Genomic DNA, 11970 nt, shown 5'->3' with positions numbered 1-11970 from the left:
ATATTTGTTTTGGATCTAGATCTGGCCGGCTGCACTGTTCATCGACGCGGAAACCGAGGTTCGACGGCACCGGAGCTGAGGTCGCCGGCGTGAGGGGAGGAGGAGGAGGACGGCGGGGCCGGCCGGATCCGGCGATGGGCGGCGGCGGCGGCCCGCGGTGGCGTCGGGCTCGGGCGCGGCGGCCCGGAGTTGACGGCGGCGGGGCGACTCGCGGTGGCGGGCGGCGGCGGCCGGCGGAGGAGAAGAAGGGCGGCGGCGCGGCTCGGGCCACGGGCGCCTCTGGCCCGGGCGGAGGAGGAGGGGGCCGGCGCTGGGCCTCGGGCCCGCGTCGGTGGCGGCGACGAACCGGTCCCCCCGGGGACACGTGGCAGGCGCTGGGTGGCTGGCGGCGGTGGGCGGACGTTGTCCGGTCAGATCCGGACACGTCCGTCGGGGGGGGGGGGGGGGTTGATCTGTTTTTTTAGACTAGGGTTTGGACGGGGAAGAAGATCCGAATTTGTAGGGGGGTTTATATAGGCATAAGTGGAGCTAGGAGAGTCCAAATGAGGTGCGGTTTTCGGCCACGCGATCGTGATCGAACGCTCTAGGACATGGAGCAGAGTTTGGTGGGTTTTGGGCCAAATTGGAGGGGTGTTGGGCTGCAACACACACGAGGCCTTTTTGGTCCCTCGGTTAACCGTTGGAGTATCAAACGAAGTCCAAATGGTACGAAACTTGACAGGCGGTCTACCGGTAGTAAACCAAGGCCGCATGACAAGTCTCGGTCCAATCCGGAAATGTTTAATCCCCACACATGAAAGAAAGTTAGAAATGGCCACCGGAGAATAACGAAGCGCCGGAATGCAAAACGGACAACGGGGAAAATGCTCGGATGCATGAGACGAACACGTATGCAAATGCAATGCACATGATGACATGATATGAGATGCATGAAAAACGAAAACAACACACGGAGACAAAGACCCGAACCCGAGAAATAAATATAACTTAACGCCGGAAACGGCAAGAGTTGGAGTACAAATTGGGAAAGTTACATCCGGGGTGTTACAGACAAACATGGCATTGAACCATCGTCTGACCACGGCAACACGAAGAATCAAACCGAACAACCCGACTCCGTCGAAGATAACAGTCCGGATAACATCACACCGGACAGGCACCCGGAGCAACAGAATACCCATAAAAGGCTTGTTGCCACTGCAAGGAGTCTGAAAAAGCAGAAGCAAAGGCTCAGGACTGCACAAGACACACTCAGAATCAGATGGAGTGAAGTACTCAATACTGCAGCGAAGTACGGCGGTAATCGCCATACCAAGAGCTACCCGAAGCGAAAGCTGCTACCTGAATTCGATGAGGAGGCCTTAGATCCCCCGCAATCAAAAAAACAAAACGGTCATCCGGTCGGATAGACGTCCTCGTGGGCAACATAGAGCGGCAAACGACGCCGCACATAAGCCAGTACGCGACCCACATGAGGGCTCGCATCAAAAGTACGGCGCAACCAGATCCATCTACGGGCCACGCAAGCGCGCTCCAATATGCAATGCAACACAACAAACATCCCAACACCACGATACACCCAAATACAGGGGTGCCGCACACCCCCTATGTTTCACCGATGAGGTGTTGGACCACGAATTTCCAGAGGGATTCAAACCCGTAAACATAGAGGCGTACGACGGAACGACAGACCGTGGGGTCTGGATTGAGGACTACATCCTCCATATCCACATGGCTCGAGGAGATGATCTCCACGCCATCAAGTACTTACCCCTCAAGCTCAAAGGGCCAGCTCGGCACTGGCTTAAAAGCCTCCCCGAAAACTCCATTGGAAGCTGGGAAGAGCTCGAAGACGCTTTTTGGGCAAATTTTCAAGGGACCTATGTCCGACCACCGGATGTACACGATTTAAGTCATATAACTCAACAGCCCGGAGAGTCAGCCTGAAAGCTTTGGAACAGGTTTCTCACTAAAAAGAACCAAATAGTCGACTGTCCGGACGCTGAAGCCTTAGCAGCTTTCAAGCACAGTGTTCGAGACGAATGGCTCGCCAGACACCTCGGCCAAGAAAAGCCGAGAACAATGGCAGCATTAACAAGCCTCATGACCCACTTTTGCGCGGGTGAGGACAGCTGGTTAGCCCGGTGCAGCACCAGCGACCCAAGTACATCCGAAGTCGGGGACGAAAACGGGAAACCACGACGCAGCGAAAACAAGCGTCGGAATAAAGAAGTCAGCCCGAAGAGCACGGCGGTAAACGCCGGATTCAGAAGCTCTCGGCCAGGTCAGCAAAAGCTGCCCTCCAAAGGCAACAGAGACGAACTGTCCAGCCTAAACAAGATTCTGGACAAAATATGTCAGATCCACAGCACACCCGATAAGCCTGCAAATCATACCCATAGAGAATGTTGGGTCTTCAAGCAGTCCGGCAAGCTCAACGCCGAACACAAGGGGCAGGATACACCAAGAGAAGACGAGGACGAGCCTTGCAAGCAAAGCACTGGGGAACAAAATAAATTCCCACCAGAAGTTAAAACAGTAAACGTGTTACACGTGACAAAGGGGAGAAACAAAGCGGCACTCCTAGAGACACAAGTCCCAGGGCCTATCATAGCGGAGTTCTGCCACTGGTCGTCCCAACCGATCACCTTCGACCATCGGGATTACTCGGCAAGTATCCAGCGTACAGGATGGGCTGCCTTGGTGTTAGACCCAATAATTGACGGATACCACTTCACATGAGTCCTGATGGACGGCGGAAGTAGTTTATACCTGATATATTAGGACACAGTCCGCAAAATGGGGATAGACCCAACAAAAATTAGCCATAGCAAGACTACCTTTAAAGGAGTAATGCCAGGCCCAGAATCCCATTGCACGGGCTCCCTACTACTAGAGATTATATTCGGCTTCCCCGATAACTTCCGCAGCGAAAATTTAACCTTCCACATCGCTCCGCTCCAAAGTGGCTATCAAGCACTACTTGGACGCGAAGCTTTCGCTCGCTTTAACGCAATACCGCATTACGCTTCCCTCATGCTTAAAATGCCCGATCCACGTGGCATCATTATAGTAAATGGAAATATTGAGCGCTCCTTGCACGCGGAAGACCGCGCGGCTGCCTTGGCATCCGCACACTAAACGGCCTCACCAACTAAAGCATCTGACAGGTCGTTAAGACCACGGACATGGTTGGACGAGTCCGATGCAGCTATATGTAATTGATACAGGTTTGATGGCTATACCCCTATTACAATACAAGGGGCTCAACGCGTGTGCACAAGTGGCAATTAGGCTCAACTTTACCCATTTTGAACTATATATTGTTTATTTAGTATAACTTACCTTTTGCATGGCAACTTTTCAATTAAGTTCCTCTCTTTTTCAGATGACCATCATGCTACACCCGTCCAGAATACGGCACAACGGAGACACAGGCGCAGACGTGCAGTAGGGACCCGTTCCAAGGATTCTTTTTAGATTAAGACCGTGCGTAAACCTTTTTTACTATCTCTTGTTGATACATATCCCTCGGATTCTCAGTACAATTGAGAAGGATGCTGACGTATTGGCATGTGGCCACGTCAGAATATTGCACGTACCTGGACACCAGGGGCTTATTACAAAGGGCACTGTTTAGGCCCGGTTTACATCATAAAGACCGAATACCTTAGGGAGTGTTCGGCATCACGAGTTTGGCCTTATATGCATCAACTCTGAATCATGTATTTGGTCAAATGTTGGGTTTGCCCGGATCCTGTGTTTTGCTGCCTTACGTTCCGCTCTATCGGCTAAGGCGGCACCAGGAGAACTACTGCGATTGTGCCCTAGTTCATCCGGACGAGCACCTCACTAGAGAAAGCCGAAAACTGACTGTCATGATATAGTGTGAGACTGGTCAACAACTCGATGACCTAGCGGAATCTTCGGGATTCCTCCGCCTTAACGAAGGGTCGTTTCCCGGCCAGGCATGTACGCGCCCCGAATCCAGATGAGCACGGAGCCATCAGGGGCTATATAGTAGCCCCACTGTCAAACTCCTCTGTCTAAGTGAAAGTGTTAAAGCATTGTAGTCCGGTTGCCTAGTTCGCTGCGCTATCACCTCCTTAATGGACCAAGACGTTGGATCAAGTGTGAACATGCGTCTTCTGCGAACACCCCCGCATTATATGCGTGGGGGCTGAAGCCGATGACTGCCATCTTTCAGGTTATATACATATATACATAAACGGCCGCATAGGAGGCATCATAGCACTTTCGGGCAAAAGTATAAATACAGCCTTGATAAATTCAATAAAACATTGTTTGTACAATGGGACTACATGTCACTGGAAAATAATATTCTTCGAGCACTGCGCCTCTATCGAACGAGCGCCTTCAAGGACTTCTTCAAAGTAGTGCTCGGCAGCCACTCGGCCTATGGCCGAACCCTATGCCGCAACAATGGTGGCCTCCATCTCCGCCCAGTATGTTTTGACACGGGCAAGGGCCATCCACGCACCTTCTATGCACGCTGATCTCTTTACAACATCGATGTGTGGCACAGCTTCAAGGAATTGTTGCACTAAGCTAACATAGCTACTCGGCCTTGGCCCTCCCGGCCACAGGTGATCCACAACGGACCTCATGGCAAGTCCGGACAACCTATGGAGCTCGGCCCAACCGGTCAATCGCTCATTCAGCAGCAGCGGACAGACTGGAGCATGAAACTGTGACCAGAACAGCTTCTCCACTTTGGGACCTTTCTGATCCTTGAGGTACTCGGCGGCATCAGCAGCGCTGGCAGCCAAATCCATGTACGCGTCCGCAGAACTCCATAGTCAGTCCAGAGGAGCATACTTTGGATCTCCGAACTTAGTCCGCAACAAGAAGGGCTTCCCAGACACGATATCTGTAGCTTGATTCAGCTCCTCCTTCGTCACTCTAATTTTGGAGCGGGCTTCCTTGGCAGCCACCCGGGCCTTCTCCAGGTCCGTCGCTTTCGCCCGGTTTTCCTCTTCAAGAAGCCGGTAACGGTCAGCAGCATCTTTTAACTGCACGACCATCTTAGCAATTTTTTCTTTGCTCTCGCAATGTGCGGCCTGTTCGGCCCTTAACTCTTCGGCCGCCTGTAAAGCGGCCGCATTGCTACTCCTTGCTTGCCCCTTGGCTCGGGAAAGCTCCGCCCGAAGGGTCTCCACGGTGGCCGCTCCATCTGCAGTCACAACATATTAAAGATACTGGCATCATGCTGCTCTTATTATGTGACAATCGCCAGAGAAATCACTGACCCTGCGCCTCGTCAAGCCGCTTGTTGACAAGCACGATGTTGGCATCTGCCGCATCCAGCTGCCGCTTTAGTTCGGCATACCCATCAGTCCGGCTAGCCACCGGAGCCTCCACCACCTGCACATAAAGGCAGTCTGGTTATTACCTGGGACTATGATCCTCTGTTCGCCGTTGTTTTCGACGACAACCAGAGTCTTAGGGGCTACTATCTACACAGGGCACATCTAAAAATGTGCGGTACTTTCAAAAATGTACATCATTTCACATACCTCAAAACCCGTCAGTAGACTCATAAAGGCTTCATGCGGCCCACTTTCGGTGGATGAAATCCTTTCAATCACCATACCCATCAATGTGCGGTGCTCTTCTGAGATAGCCGCTTTCTCCAGCAGATCCCTCCGTACATCCGACCGCACACCAGACGGTGCCAGACTCTTTTGATTGCTCTCCTCAAGAGCCGGATACTGAGGACTTCGGGTGGCCATAGGATTACCTTCTGGCCTTGCCGGATCAGGAGAAGCCCTCTGCGAAGACATCTTGGGGTCGCCAGCTTCATAAGGCAGTGTGGCAGGGGGAGGCGTTTCGCTCTCCATCATCTCCGGAAGAAGATCCCCCGAAGACGAGCTCTGCTGAGAAGGGCTAAGATCCAAACTGCAAGATAAATGCTTCGATTACTTTCCTCAGAAATAGAGCAAGATATTTTCATTATTGAATGCCCTTTTACTTACAGCTCGGTAGAGGGCTGATTCCCGTGCGGACATTGTGCGGCAAGAGTACCCTCCGAGGCAGGTCCCTCTGGCGGAGATTTCTTCTCCTGTTTGGAAACCTTAGTTTCCGGATCTTCAGAGGTAGACCTCTTCCTTCCCCGGGGAGAGAGAATGTCAGATTCTTCCCCTTGGTTATCCTCCCTCGTGGAGGCGCTCATTCCCTCGATTGGAATAGGTAGCGATGGAGACCCGCTTTCGCCCTCTTTATTCCCCCCCCTTCATATTCCTTTGAGGGCACTAGACAAGGTGCTGGCTCGATCATCTATTCCAGCACCGGATTGTCCAAGCCTTCAGGAAGGGGGGCTGAACACCGGATCATCTTCACCTTTATTATCCAGTCCTGGTCAAAGAGCGATTCTTCAAAATGATGTCATGATAAATAAAAGGACAGTGTGTTCGGCCATGGGATTATTTACTTGGGGAGCGGGGCGGTTGCAGCTCAGGCCCACGTCCTCGGTCGTGTCCGGACACTCTATTTGGGGTCCGAAGAACGATTTGTACATCTCCTCGTGCGTCATGCCGAGGAAATTCTGAATAGTGCGCGGTCCTTCCGGGTTGAATTCCCACATGCGGAGGGGCCGGCGTTTGCAAGGCTGGACTCGACAAACAAGCATAACTTGCATTACCATAACCAGACTGAAATCTCCCTCGAAGAGATCTCGGATACGGCTCTGCAGTATTGGCATGTCCTTGGTTGGACCCCAGCTCAGCCCCCTGCAGATCCATGACATCAGTTGTGGTGGAGGGCCCGAGTGAATGGTGGGGGCAGCTACCCACTTGGCACTTCGGGGAGCTATGACGTAAAACCACTCCCGTTGCCACGATCCGGACACCTCTGGAAAGGAACGCTTTGGCCATGGAGCATCAGCAATTTTTCTTATTAGAGCACCTCCGCACGCTGCGTACTGCCCCTCGGCCATCTTCGGCTTCACATCGAAGGTCTTGAGCCACAGGCCGAAGTGAGGGGTAATGCGGAGGAAGGCCTCACAAACGACAATAAATGACAAGATGTGAACAAGGGAATCTGGGGCCAGATCGTGAAAATCCAGCCCGTAATAGAACATGAGACCCCTAACAAAGGGATCTAGAGCGAGGTCTAGTCCTCGAAGGAAGTGGGAGACAAACACAACGCTCTCGTTGGGTTTGGGAGTAGGGACGACCTGCCCTCGGGCGGGCAGCCTATGCAAAATTTCGGCGGTCAGATATCTAGCCTCCCTCAACTTCTTGATGTCCTCCTCCGTGACGGAGGAAGGCATCCACCGGCCTTGAAGGCTGGATCCGGACATGATTGAAGGTCCGGGGCACCTGACCTGGGCTTTGGGTGTTAGAACTCGAGGCGGGGGAAGGATTTGATTGAGCACGGGAGGGAAAAAAGAAAAAGCCTTGTCCCTTTATAAAGGGGATGAATATCAGGCGTCCTCCTCGTGGACGTTTGAGACTTACCTAAGATCTAGGAGTCATACCAACAGGCACAGTTGGGTTACCCACATTTGTATTGATGAGAATCCCGTGATAGAGGGAACACGATCTCTGCTTTGACAAGACGTGTCAAGAAACCACCTCGCGTTATGTGCGGGGCTGGTTAAACAAAAACGGTTCAAATAATTACCGGGCCATGGCGTGATGTCATGCTACCAAAACATGTCAGCAGATTGGATTTGTGGAAATATTAATTCTCTCTACGATGGTATGTGGAACTTATTTTGCAGGGTCGGACACTATTCTTGTATTCAAACTCTTCCGTGGTGTATTCGGAGGAGGAACCCGCCTTGCAATGCCGAAGACAACACTGCGCGCTAGACTCGTCGTCATTGAAGCCTGGTTCAGGGGCTACTGAGGGAGTCCTGGATTAGGGGGTCTCTGGACAGCCGGACTATATCCTTTGGCCGGACTGTTGGACTATGAAGATACAAGATTGAAGACTTCGTCCCGTGTCCGGATGGGACTCTACTTGGCGTGGAAGGCAAGCTAGGCAATACGGATATGCATATCTCCTCCTTTGTAACCGACCTTGTGTAACCCTAGCCTCCTCCGGTGTCTATATAAACCGGAGGGTTTTAGTCCGTAAGACAACATACAATCATACCATAGGCTAGCTTCTAGGGTTTAGCCTCTCCGATCTTGTGGTAGATCAACTCTTGTACTACTCATATTATCAAGAATAATCAAGCAGGACATAGGGTTTTACCTCCATCAAGAGGGCCCGAACCTGAGTAAAACATCGTGTCCCCTGCCTCCTGTTACCATCCGCCTTAGACGCACAGTTCTGGATCCCCTACCCGAGATCCGCCGGTTTTGACACCGACAATAGTGATGTTCACCATTGAAAACTACTCCATTTCACGTGATGATCGGTTATGGTTTAGTTGATTTTGATCACGTGATCACTTAGATGATTAAAGGGGTGTCTATCTAAGTGGGAGTTCTTAAATATGATTAATTGAACTTTAATTTATCATGAACTTAGTCCTGATATTATTTGCATACCTATGTTGTAGATCAATATCTCGCGATGTAGCTCCCCGTTTATTTTGATATGTTCCTAGAGAAAAACTAAGTTGATATATGTTATTAGCAATGATGCGGATTGGATCCGTGATCTGAGGATTATCCTCATTGCTGCACAGAAGAATTATGTCCTTGATGCACTGCTAGGTGACAGACCGATTGGAGGAGCAGATGTAGACGTTATGAATGTTTGGCGAGCTCGATATGATCACTACTTGATAGTTTAGTGCACCATGCTTTACGGCTTAGAATCGGGGCTTCAAAGACGGTTTTTGAACGCCATGGAGCATATGAGATGTTCCAAGAGTTTAAATTAGTATTTCAGACTCATGCCCATGTCGAAAGGTATGAGACCTTTGACAAGCACTTTGCCTACAAGATGGAGGAGAATAGCTCAGCTAGTGAGCATGTGCTCAGAATATCTGAGTACTACAATCACTCGAATCAAGTGGGACTTAATCTTCCAGATAAGATAGCGATTGACAGAGTTCTCTAGTCACTATCACCAAGTTACTGGAACTTCGTGATTAACTATAATATGCAAGGGATAACGGAAACAATTCCCAAGCTCTTCGTGATGCTGAAATCGACGAAGGTAGAAATCAAGAAAAGCATCAAGTGTTGATGGTTGACAAGACCACTAGTTTCAAGAAAAGGGCAAAGGGAAGAAGGGGAACTTCAAGAAGAACGACAAGCAAGTTGATGCTCAAGTGAAGAAGCCCAAATCTAGACCTAAGCCTGAGACTAAGTGGTCCTACTGCAAAGGGACTGGTCACCGGAAGCAGAACTGCCGCAAGTATTTGGCGGATAAGAAGGATGGCAAAGTGAACAAGGGTATATTTGATATACATGTTATTGATGTGTACTTTACTAGTGTTTATAGAAACCCTTTAGTATTTGATACTAGTTCAGTTGCTGAGATTAGTAACTCGAAACGGGAGTTGCAGAATGAACAGAGACTAGTTAAGGGTGAAGTGATGATGTGTGTTGGAAGTGGTTCCAAGATTGATATGATCATCATCGCACACTCACTATACTTTCAGGATTAGTGTTGAACCTAAATAAATGTTATTTGGTGTTTGAGTTCAGCATGAATATGATTTGATCATGTTTATTCCAATACGGTTATTCATTTAAAGTCAGAAAATAATTGTTGTTCTGTTTACATGAATAAAACCTTCAATGGTCATACACCCAAGGTGAATGGTTTATTGAATCTCGATCGTAGTGATACACATATTCATAATATTGAAGCCAAAAGATGCAAAGTTAATAATGATAGTGCAACTTATTTGTGGCACTGCCGTTTAGGTCATATTGGTGTAAAGCGCATGAAGAAAATCCATGTTGATGGGCTTTTGGAATCACTTGATGCTTGCGAACCATGCCTCATGGGAAAGATGACTAAGACTCTGTTCTCCAGAACAATGGAGCGAGCAACAGACTTGTTGAAAATAATACATACTGATGTATGCAGTCCGATGAGTGTTGAGGCTCGCGGCAGGTACCGTTATTTTCTGACCTTCACAGATGATTTGAGTAATATATGGGTATATCTTCTTGATGAAACATAAATCTGAAACATTTGAAAAGTTCAAATAATTTCATAGTGAAGTGGAAAATCATCGTAACAAGAAAATAAAGTTTCTACGATCTGATTGTGGAGGAGAATATTTGAGTTACGAGTTTGGTCTTCATTTGAAACAATGTGGAATAGTTTCACAACTCACGCCACCTGGAACACCACAGCATAATGGTGTGTCCGAACATTGTAATCGTACTTTATTAGATATGGTGCAATCTATGATGTCTCTTACCGATTTACCACTATCGTTTTGGGGTTATAAATTAGAGACAGCAACATTCATGTTAACTAGGGCACCATCTAAATCTGTTGAGATGACGCCATATGAACTATGGTTTGGCAAGAAACCAAAGCTGTCATTTCTTAAAATTTGGGGTTGGGATGCTTATGTGAAAAAGTTTCATCCTGATAAGCTCAAACCCAAATCAGAAAAGTGTGTCTTCATAGAATACCCAAAGGAAACTATTGGGTACACCTTCTATCATAGATCCAAAGGCAAGATCTTTGTTTCTAAAAGTGGATCCTTTCTTGAGAAGAAGTTTCTCTCGAAAGAAGTGAGTGGGAGGAATGTAGAACTTGATGAGGTAATTGTACCTTCTCCCGAATTGGAAAGTAGTTCATCACAGAAATCAGTTCTAGTGATCTCTACACCAATTAGTGAGGAAGCTAATGATGATGATCATGAAACTTCAGATCAAGTTACTACCGAACCTCATAGGACAACCAGAGTATGGTCCGCACTAGAGCAGTACGGTCATCCTTTCTGGAAGTCATGTTACTAGACCATGACAAACCTATGAACAATGAGGAAGCGATGATGAGCCCAGATTCCGCGAAATGGCTTGAGGCCATGAAATCTGAGATGGGATCCATGTATGAGAACAAAGTATGGAATTTGATTGACTTGCCCGATGATCGGTGAGTTATTAAGAATAAATGGATCTTCAAGAGGAAGACGGACGCTGATAGTAGTGTTACTATCTACAAAGCTCGAATTGTCGCAAAATGTTTTCGACAAGTTCAAGGTGTTGACTACGATGAGATTTTCTCACTCGTATCGATGCTTAAAAGTCTGTTTGAATCATGTTAGCAGTTGCCGCATTTTATGAAATCTGGCAAATGGATGTCAAAACTGTATTCCTTAATGGATTTCTTAAAGAAGAGTTGTATATTATGCAATCAGAAGGTTTTGTCGATCCTAAAGGTGCTAACAAAGTGAGCAAGCTCCAGCGATCCATCTATGGACTGGTGCAAGCATCTCGGAGTTGGAATATATGCTTTGATAAAGTGATCAAAGCATATGGTTTTATAAAGACTTGCGGTGAAGCCTGTATTTAGAAGAAAGTGAGTGGGAGCACTACAGCATTTCTGATAAGTATATGTGAATGACATATTGTTGATCAGAAATAATGTAGAATTTTCTGGAAAGCATAAAGGAGTGTTTGAAAAGAGTTTTTCAAAGAAAGACCTCGATGAAGCTCCTTGCACATTGAGCATCAAGATCTATAGAGATAGATCAAGACGCTTGATAAGTTTTTTCAATGAGTAGTTCAAAATGGAACAGTCAAAGAAGGAGTTCTTGCCTGTGTTGCAAGGTGTGAAGTTGAGTAAAGACTCAAAACCTGACCACGGAAGAAAATAGAAAGAGAATGAAAAGGCATTCCCTATGCCTCAGTCATAGGTTCTATAAAGTATGCTATGATGTTTACCAGTCCTATTGTATACCTTAGCATTTTTTTGGCAAGGGAGTACAATAGTGATCAAGGAGTAGATCACTGGACAGCGGTCAAAATTATCCTTAGAGGACTAAGGAAATATTTCTCGGTTATGGAGATGATAAAA

This window comes from Triticum urartu, chromosome 7 (assembly GCF_003073215.2).
Source record: "Triticum urartu cultivar G1812 chromosome 7, Tu2.1, whole genome shotgun sequence".
NCBI lineage: Eukaryota > Viridiplantae > Streptophyta > Magnoliopsida > Poales > Poaceae > Triticum > Triticum urartu.
This window is presented reverse-complemented; position numbering follows the sequence as displayed.